The sequence below is a fragment of the Tasmannia lanceolata genome, unplaced genomic scaffold, assembly GCF_043159265.1.
Source record: "Tasmannia lanceolata isolate RefF3 unplaced genomic scaffold, GAP_Taslan_0.1 ptg000044l, whole genome shotgun sequence".
Classification (NCBI taxonomy): Eukaryota; Viridiplantae; Streptophyta; class Magnoliopsida; order Canellales; family Winteraceae; genus Tasmannia; species Tasmannia lanceolata.
The window spans coordinates 3,214,759-3,224,819 of record NW_027518721.1 but is presented as its reverse complement, the minus strand read 5'-3'; the positions used below and the strand labels follow the sequence as shown (position 1 = coordinate 3,224,819).

Genomic DNA, 10,061 nt, shown 5'->3' with positions numbered 1-10,061 from the left:
ACAGCTAAAGGTATAGGTCTGCACAAGAAAGTAAGAAAACACAACAAAATATACAATATAACAACACAACAAATCCTAAGACTCTAAACGATTTAGCCCGAGTCCTCGGATGGTCTGATGTTCATCCAAAGAAGCCTACGTATCCCCGCCTCCACGAGAATCAAGGCAACGTAGTTCTTCGCACCTATTCTAAGCTAGGATGCGTAAGACACCTAGACCTCTATCTTAGACTCGATCTAAAAGACCAGACTAATTATTAAAGCTTCTTGAACAATTATTTAAATTGCAGTGAATTGTAGATTTTAGGACACCCTATATGCCCTAACTAAATGCAGGTTAGCCCTAAGCTAATGCAGGTGGTTCCTACAACCTATGTGTAACTAGGCTGTGCATCCTAAGAAAAATAATGGGATCACTAACGCATCTTAGACCTAGTCATCAGTCGACGATCTGAATCGCCAACTGACCGGACGGAGGCGCAACAAACCTCTAACTCTAACACAAACACAAACACAAACAAACCACACAACACATCAAAGACAAACTCATAACTCTAAAACTCTTTATCTAGGACAAACTCCTAACTCTAGAGGAAGATCTTGTTGAAAACAAAGTTTTGAAGAAAAATTGTTAAATGATTTATTTACAAAGTTTGGCTGGACTTGGGATGAAGATCCCAAGCTGCACTACGTACCTCGTGGAAGAGGATCAAGCCAACGTAGTTCGAAAACGAACTCTCAAACTACGCTTCTAAGAGAAACACTCAACACTTTAGATTTTTAAGGTTTTTTATGTTTTTCAAATGTTTTTGAAATGCTTTTATATTTTTGATGATTAGAAGAAGTGCCAACACCCTTTCAGCTAAAGGGGATCCGATAGAAGAGCCTCCTTACCCACCATATCGCGGTAGAGTAATTCATAGGGAAACGGGATCCCTAAAGCCTAAGGGGAAAGAAAACAAATGAGGGAACTAAAGTTCCGATATGAGAAAGCAATCTCAAAGAGACGAAAACGAAACTGACCTTCGAGGGAAGACCCTAAACAAACGAGAGATGAAAAGCTTCTAACCCTAAGGGCAGACTTCTAAACAAAAAGGGACAGACAAGAACTCTATAAGAAGAATTACTAAACAATCAGCCACTGAGGAAGGGTCCTAACTAGCTGAACACTCTAAGAGGAGAGAATCCCTTAACCTGCGAAAACTCTAAGGCAGGAAGGGAAGAAGCTGGCTCAAGAAACGTTCCATCGTTGCCAAACCCAAGAGAAAGATGAGAAGAGCTCCCAAAATCGATGGGATCCCGAAACTCAAAAATGATCCAAAGGAATGCGCAAAGAACAATCCCGAAAAGAAAGGAAACCCCTCAAACCCTGTGAAGACCCTAAGATAGGAAAAATGATAGGAAGGGCAAGGGGTTGGCTCAAGAAACATTCCGTCATCGCCGGAATCCATCGAAACAATGCCGAAATTGATGGGATACTCAGAGGCGGAGAAGACCCCAAAAACATGTGGAGCGTGCAATCACGAACACCAAGATGGATCCCGACAGACAAAGATCACGAAAAATCTAATGGAACCGCAAATGTAGAAGGTCCTAAATACCCTGCAAAGACTCCGAATGGGACGTTCCAGTATCTGAATTATGAGCGTTGGATTCCTACACTAGAGGCCATATACCACAGATAAAAATGAAATATAAAAGGAAAGGATTAGATAACAAACCCCTTAGCCGGCGAATTTGGAATGGAATTTGATGATCCAGACCTTTCTCTTTGGCCTCCTTTCCCAAGTTGTAGGATATTTACATCAAATGCTCATCAAGTGCTGAGTGTTTGGTTGACGATAAGTTGCCCGAACAAGATCCAATTTGGGCTTGGGTAGTAGGGGACAATCTTCCACTTTTTTATTATCTCCTTTTGCCCATTCCCACAGCACAAGAATGGTTCCATCACGTACCCCTCCATGGTCCTTGCCTCCATGAAAAGCATCCAAATTCAAGCGAATGTTGTTGACCATTCTTACAGCTCTGAAGCCGTTGCCTGCATCCTTGCTCTCTGTCCACAGTACTGACGCATCCAAAACATTTGGATTGTAAGGAGTAAACTGAACTGGCTCGGTGGCTCCAACGGAGTGCTTTAAGGCCTGACCAGTTGCTTTATTCACCAACGCAAAACTAGGAAAACTCTCTTCATCCTTCACTCTCGTGCTGTATTTCTCATCTTTGAACCAGTGCTGAAAATCGTCCTTTGGATCTGCTCGTGCAAGAACAACTTTCCCATCTCGGATGGAAAGCGAGTAATTCGATTCTGCCCGGCAAAAAAAAAAACTAACAATGGGCTTCCTCGAAATCTCAGAATTCTCATGGCTGATATGATGAAAAGCAGAAGAGAAAGGGTTATGACGATGATGACCTTCTGGTTGGGTCTCATGAGAAACATGTTGGACGGAGGAATAAGCAGGTTGAGGAGGGTAATTTGGGGATTGTTGGGGAAAACAGGAGTAGTTGAAATCAGGAGGAGGTGGAGGAAAATTGAAGTGGGTTTGGGTGAAAACGGTGGTGGTGAAGAGGGATACGATCGAAGCAGATGTGGGTTTTAATGGCTATGATGGTCGGATTTGCAGAGGTGGCTGATGGTGGGCGTAGAGGAGATGAGCGGCGGCCAGTGATACGGAGGTGATCTTGCCGGAGGAGATGGCAGGGGATGTGGTTAGAGATGATGGGGAGAGGCGGCACGGCCGGAGTAGGGACCAGCGATGGGGTAAAATGAAATGGGTTTTCTGGTGGTGGCTGCGAGGAGATGGAGGTTGAGGTTGTGGTGGTGGTGGAGTGAAGAAGAAGATGGAGAAGGTGGGTGGCGGACTCGCCGGCGGGGATGGGTTTGGCTTCTCGGGGAAGATGGAATATGGGTTTGGTATATATGGGTTTTGATGGCTGTTGTGACGAGAAATGGAGGCCGGAGATGGAGATGGTGGTCGGAGGAGAGAGTAATCGGAGGTGGTGGTCGGAGAAAATGGTGGAGGTTGCCGGATTCCGATGGGTTTGAAGGTGGAAATGGGTTTGGGAGTTTCAGGTGGTGGGATGGAGGTGGAGGCAAAGGTGGCTGGCCGGCGGGAATGGGTTGGTGGAGAAGAGGAGAGGGTTTGGGTTTTGGGTTAAATGGGGTTTGGTGGTAGCTTGGATTGTAGTGGAGGAGGAAGATGAGGGTAGAAACTAGATGGTGAGTGAAAGGAAGAGGATGATGATTGGGGGTTGCAAATGGCCGGCCGGAGCTTGACCGGAGCACAGCCGGAGCTCAACCGGAGAAGATGAGAGGGGAAAATGCTAGGGTGTAGATGATGGATGCCGGCTAGAGGAGAAGGAGTTGCGGCGGCGGGTGGGCGAAGACCGGCCTTTTCTCTCCCTCTGTATTTCTCCCTCAGCTGCCGTTCTTGCGGCTGCCCTCCCCCTCTTTTTTTTTAGAAAAAATCCTCTCCTCTAACCCTAGCTCGTTTCCCTTTTAAAGGAAATGCTATACTAATACACCCCCTCCATTTCCCTGGGACAGCCACTTTACATGAATTTTGACACCCTTTTTCCTGGCTAGGGGTGACCTTGGGTAAGGGAAAAGGATTAACATTTAAACACTCTTTTGCTACACAAAGGATTGGTATTGGCACTCTCCTGATGGATATCCCACCCCCCTTCTATGATATTTCAACTTAAGCTCGTCCTACACCCCAAACATGGGTTCGGGAACCACTCATGCCAATTTTCTGGGATTCAAGCTATGCTTTTAACATAAAATCGAATCGGGTTCGGGCCAATTAAGCTCATTTTCTCATAAGAATTTTAATTTGAGATGACCTGAATTGCACACTTAAGAGCGAGGTATCAAAGACAACAATTCAAGGTTCGAATAATGGGGTACCAACATTAAAGCCATTTGAGCTTCATAACAATGGTCAAGGATATTGGGGCAACTGAACAAGGGTCTCAATTGGCGCTTGGGGACCATTCAAGCTTCAAGAGATTTCGAAAATTATCCACCAATGAGAACTCTTCGGGTTTATTTCATTCGGCACTTCGACTCAACTTCAGAAATGTATTCGATTTTGGGGAAAAGGGTCCGGTCAAAATGGGGTGTCTACAGAGGGGATCAACATAACCAAAGGAGATCTCAAAGCATTGAAGCAGGGCCACAATGAAACCTTCACTTCCTTCATTCGCAGATGGAGAAGAAAAGCTGCACAGATGACTCATCGTCTGTCAGATGAGGAACAAATTAAAATTGTGGTGAAGAATCTGTCTCCACAATACTACCATCATATGGCTATCCAATACTTTCTCGATTTCAATCACCTCATCAAGACGGGAACCCAAGTAGAGGATGTACTGTCTAAAGGCCTAAAGACAAGGACCTCAACTGATGTTAGAGACAGAAAGAGGACTATGGTAGCAGCTGAAGATGTCAGCAATGTGGAGACTTCTCGTCAAACTTTCAAGAAGGTAGCTCAAAAAGGAAACAAGCCTATTCATAAACCAAATAAAGAGATTCCTCCATTGCCGAAGAATCTTGAAAAAGCTTTGAGAGAATTGGTCGGAGTGGGTAAACTTGAACTTCCTGAACCTTCTCCTCCTCCAAATCCTCTTCCTAGCAATTTTTATGAACAAGACTTCTATGAATATCATCGAGTTCATGGACATTCATCCAACAGTTGCCAAGCCTTGAAACATAAGATCCTAAAACTTATCAAGGATGGTAAGGTAGTTGCTGGAGAACCCGGTGCTACCAGAAAATCAGTGCAAAGATCAGTTGGCCCTTTACCGATGGTAGGAGCTATCTCTATGGATGAACCATTATTGGATCCTGCATCCCTTATTCGTCCTATCTCAGAAACACCACCTATTCCATCAAACTTTCGACCAATGGAGGAATCATTTGAAAGGTCGGCCCTCATTAGAATGAAAAACTGGATGGTTAAACTCTTTGGTCAGATGGCCATGTTAACTGAAGAAGTGAGAGAGATGAAAACTCAGATATGATATCTGTCTACCGGATATGATTCAGCTCCTAAGCAGTTTGCCGATATGGGTACTATGACAGAAGAAGCATCAGTTTAGAGTTTAATTCTTGACAGATATGTTGATTTGCATAGTGGGACAAAGCCTGCCATTGTTTCCAGTGAAGTTAAGAATGTTGGACCTTATCGTCAATCCTTTAAGAAGCCAATAATAGAAGTGGAAGAAAGGATGGGTCAGAGACTGAGGAGGGAATACGCTCAGCTGCCATGTTCTCAGGAAGTTATCATGAAGAAATGGGTCAGTGAAGGTCGTTTGACACTTTTAGATCCGAAGCTTCTTCCTAACTCATTCCCCAAACACTGGAGAAGAGATCAGTATTGTGAGTACCACGGAGGTATTGGTCATACAATAGAAAAGTGCCTGGTATTGAAACACAAAATTCAGGACGAGATAGATGGAGACTCTTCCCTTCTTCCTGAACTCTGTGCTTTCGTGAACTATGCACCGATTAGACCTATTCAACCCTTCAAAGGTTCCACCACCTCTGCTTATGCTGCCTCAGAACAGAGAAATGAATCGAAAGGAAAAGAAAAGATGTCAGAATTTGAGCCTCCGAAGAATATTAGGGCAGAGAGCATGATGCCACCAGCAGGTTTTCAAGGGCAGTCTGGGCCAGGTAGACAGAACTACATGGGACCGCCTCTTCCGAGATTCTTATACCAGGGTCGAACTCCTTAGTCGACAACATCATGGAGGAAGGCGTGCTACTCGCGAATTTCAGTGCCAAACCCTTGCCTCTGTTCAAAAGTCGTGTTCCAAGTATCATATTTCAAGATGTTTCTATCAAGTGTATGCCAACTTTTGTGTTGAAAGTTGGTGAGTCATAGTGTCAAAAAAAAAAAAAACGCGTGTGTCATGTCTGTCAGTCTTTCTCATTTAGAGTCAATATTTTGCTTTCTCTCAAGTCTGATGTAGAGCCCACTGAGGCGTGTTGAGAACTATTGATGTACTTGAAAGTTTTCAATTCAATAAAGTTTGGTTTCAATGTTATCAGTATTCTTATGATTCATTCTTGGATCTAATGCTTAAAATAACTAAAGACACCCTTCTCGGATGAGAATGCAGACGAAATTCCCCTCGAGATCTGAAACATGATCAAACGAGAGGAAGAGCGTCAAGCATAGCCACTCAAAGAAGAAATCAAAGCTGTTGATAGTGGTATCGAAATCCGAAACTCGGGAAAGATGGATTGGCAAAACTTTATCTCCCAAGGAGAGCGAGGAATTGATAAACCTGTTTATAGGGATTCAAGGTAGCCTTGTTTGATCCTATAAGGATAAACTGGGTGAACGCCCTGTGCAAAGCAAGACTCCATCGGCTTTAGATATCAGTCGTAAAGCAAAATTCAAGAGAGTGAAGCATCAGACATCCAGTCGAGCTGATGAGAAATTTAGCGAAGACTTTCAGAAAATGAAGTCATTAATTTGAGCCCAAAAAGAGCACTTGGGTTACATGTTTTCAATGAGATTCTGAGGTAGAAATACTTCAAGAGTAAGGACATTCCTAATGTCTAAAAGCAAAAGAAAAAAAAAGAATATGAGAGAAAGACAGAAGGAGAAGGGAATGTGTATCTAAGACAACTCCTTAGAAAAATCAAAGACCCAAGTGATGGAGTCTACGAGATAGATTGAATATCAGAATTGTCTCCAACATTTGGAGATTATTGAGAGCTGTATAACCTTGAGTAGAAATTCAAGATATTCGAGAAGCGCACAAGTTCAAATGGGGCACCGTGGTTGAAGTCTTGCTTGCAAATACCGCCAGACTCCTCGATGAAAATATTCAAAGCCGTCGAACCTTAAACATTCAAAAGCTTGTATGTGAAAACATCAGGAGGCCATCCTTGGACGTTTGAGCCGTTATAGCCAAAATCCTAACATCAAAAAAACCTCTTGCAAATTTTTGAGCCAAAATTTAAGCCAAACATTTTTTCAACCACATTATAAACCAGGGGCATTTATGCACCCGAACTACGCGGACCTGATCCCCAGCTCTTCAGAGGTACGTAGGCAACCTAATCAATTTAGGTTCGGTCAACCTTTGGGATAAAAAGAAAAATTATTCCTGTTCAAAAATTTTGAAGCTAAAAAGCTAAACCATTCTTTGTAAACCCCAAAACGAACTACGCGGATCTGATCCTCCATTTTTGGGGTACGTAGGTAGTCTGGCTAGACCAGATTCGATCCAAATCGTTTGAAATTTTGATATCTAACCCTTTTGAACCCGAGCCTACCTAGAAAGTCCTTCTGGTGAAACAAGCAAAAGTTCAAGGCAAATTAGAACAAAAATAGAAAGAAAAGAAAAGAATGAGAGTCTGAAGACCCACTAGGTTGAAAACCTGAAAGGGCGGCCTAGAGAAAAGAGGTTCATGTATTTGCTAAGTCAAAGAGTTAGCTTATACAACGAAAGGGTATCGGTTTGCTAGATTGAAAACTCAAGAAGACAATCTAGTCAGCAGCAAGACTTCCCATGAAGAAAGAGCTGCTGAGTTGTAGAAGGAGTTTCTCAACCATGAAGAACTCAAGAATGCAAGCAGTGCAAACAAGAGTTGAGACAGGTGGTTTGCTAGACCAAAAATTTGGAAGGACATTAGTCATGAGTTCCCGCAAGGAGGGAATGGACGAGATGGAGAAGCAGTCTTCAAACAGGGCAGGATCTCGAAATCCGAGTAGTGTTAGCGAGACTTACTTTGATACCCTTCTAAACTAGGGGCATTAAAACTGAGCAATCCGAAGAGGGGTAATAACCATGACGGAAATACCGATGGAGGAAATTAGTGCCTCTTGACATGGTTTTCGAAATTACTCTGAGAGCGGCTAGCCTTACCCTAAAAAAATAATACATTGGATCTAAGGGTGAATCAAAAGTGAGTCGTCCCTTGAATCGTATAAATTTTCTTTGATCGAGTCATTAGAAGTCTATTCCTCATTCTTATCCATGTTTCTCAAGATGTAAGGTTCTCAAGGTCTAAGGTTGTCTGGCACTGGAGAGCGAGAGTACACCTTCCAAAATGCGAAGAAAATTCAAAGTAAATCCTGGTTTAGGAATCAAAGAGAGGCAAGAGACATCTTGGTCAGACCTGCCAGAGACATCAAGGCCTCAAGCAGTGAGCAACAACAGAAGGAATTCTCAGACTCAGCCATTCTAGAGATTCTTCTTCCTATTTCAAAGAAAGAACCCATGCAAATCTAAATTTCCCTTACCTGTCCTGGTCCCGCTTCCTTAAGACTCTTGTCATGGAATCACAACACACTAGGGGCATCTTTTATGACTTGCGTCATAAAAGATATCAAACACACAAAAGGCAATCAGTGCCAATGTCTTCAGTAAGTTGAGATAAGAGATGTACGAGTATATCTCGAACCAAACTTCTAAACTTCTCAGACGAATCCACTCTCCTGAAGAGTTAACTTCCCAAGAAAATCAGTTTCCTCAGTGGAGTCTAGAATTTCCTCCCACAGTCTTCAATCCCCAGCAGAATACAGTTCTCTTGGTAAAAAAAAAAGAGGTCGATACCCAAAACCCAGCAAGTTATCCGAGTCTGGTTCTAGCAAGGAACCCTCACTCCCGATAGTTCTCGGCAAGAGACAATCAATCTCTCAGTGGCGATCAAAAATTTTCGCATCCAAAATCAAAATTATTGTTTGTACCTCCTAGCCGTTAGTATGGAGAATAGCCTTTCCACAGGTCCATCTAACTGTTATTCTGGTGAAAGCCTTTCCACAGGCCCATCATACCTTTGATTCTCGTACCGTCTCATGTAGACTTCGGCTTGATCAAGGTATCCTCGACCTTTCGGTTCATTCGCAACCAGGTCAATCCTTTGAGCCTTTGACTCATTCGCAGTCTAGCTCATATTTTTGACCTTTCGGTTCATTCGCAACTAGGTCAATCCTTTGAGCCTTTGACTCATTCGCAGTCTAGCTCGTATTTTTGACCTTTCGGTTCATTCGCAACCAGGTCAATCCTTTGAGTTTTGACTCATTCGCAGTCTAGCTTGTATTTTCGACCTTTCGGTTCATTCGCAACCAGGTCGATCCTCTGAACCTTTGACTCATTCGTAGTCCAGCTCGTATCTTCGACTTTTCGGTTCATTCGCAACCGAGTCGATCCTCTAAGCCTTTGACACATTCGCAGTCTAGCTCATATCTTCGACCTTTCAGTTCATTCGCAACCAGGTCAATCCTCTAAGCCTTTCACTCATTCGCAGTTTAGCTCATATCCCCGACCTTTCGGTTCATTCGCAACCAGGTCAATCCTTTGAGCCTTTGACTCATTCGCAGTCTCGCTCATATCCTCGACTTTTTGGTTAATTCAAAACCAGGTCAATCCTTTGAGCTTTTGACTCATTCGCAGTCAAGATAGTGTTGCCGACCCTTTGGTTAATCTGTAACCGAGTTAATCCTTCAACTTCCGATTCTGTCAGGCTATTGCATTTCCTGGTTCATTCGCAACCAAGTCATCATTTCAACCTTTCTGGTTCATCCGCTACCAGGTCAATCCTCGACTTTCTGGTTCATTCGCAACCAAACCAAAATCTTAGGCTTCTGACTCATTCACAGTCGGGTCTATTTTCTAATTTCTTGACTCATTTGCAGTCAAGTTAATCTCTTTGACTTCGGTTCGTTCGCAACTAAGTCATCATTCCGGCCTTTTTGGTTCATTCGCAATCGGGTCAAAATTTTAGACTCTTCGGCACGTTCGCTGCTAAGTTTCTCGCTGATTTCTTGATTCATTCGCAATCAAGCTAATCTCCCCGACTTCGACTCACTCGCAGTCGAGTCAATCTTCCAATTCTTAGCTCATTCAGAGCTAAAATCAAATTCCTAACTTTCTGGTTCATTCCAACCAAGTCATTATTATGGTCTTATAGTTCATTCGCAACTAAGCCAATATCTTTGACTCTGGCTCCCTCGCAGTCAAGTCACCCCTTTGCTTTTCGGTTCGTTTGCAACTAAGCAAATTTTTGACCTTCCGACTCATTCGCAGTCAGGTCCATTA

General features: G+C 43.2%; 1 pseudogene; it reads right to left on the bottom strand.

Moving 5' to 3' along the window:
* Positions 1-1,815: 1,815 nt before the first annotated feature.
* Positions 1,816-3,993, bottom strand: LOC143864030 (ricin B-like lectin R40G3; annotated as a pseudogene).
* Positions 3,994-10,061: the final 6,068 nt, after the last annotated feature.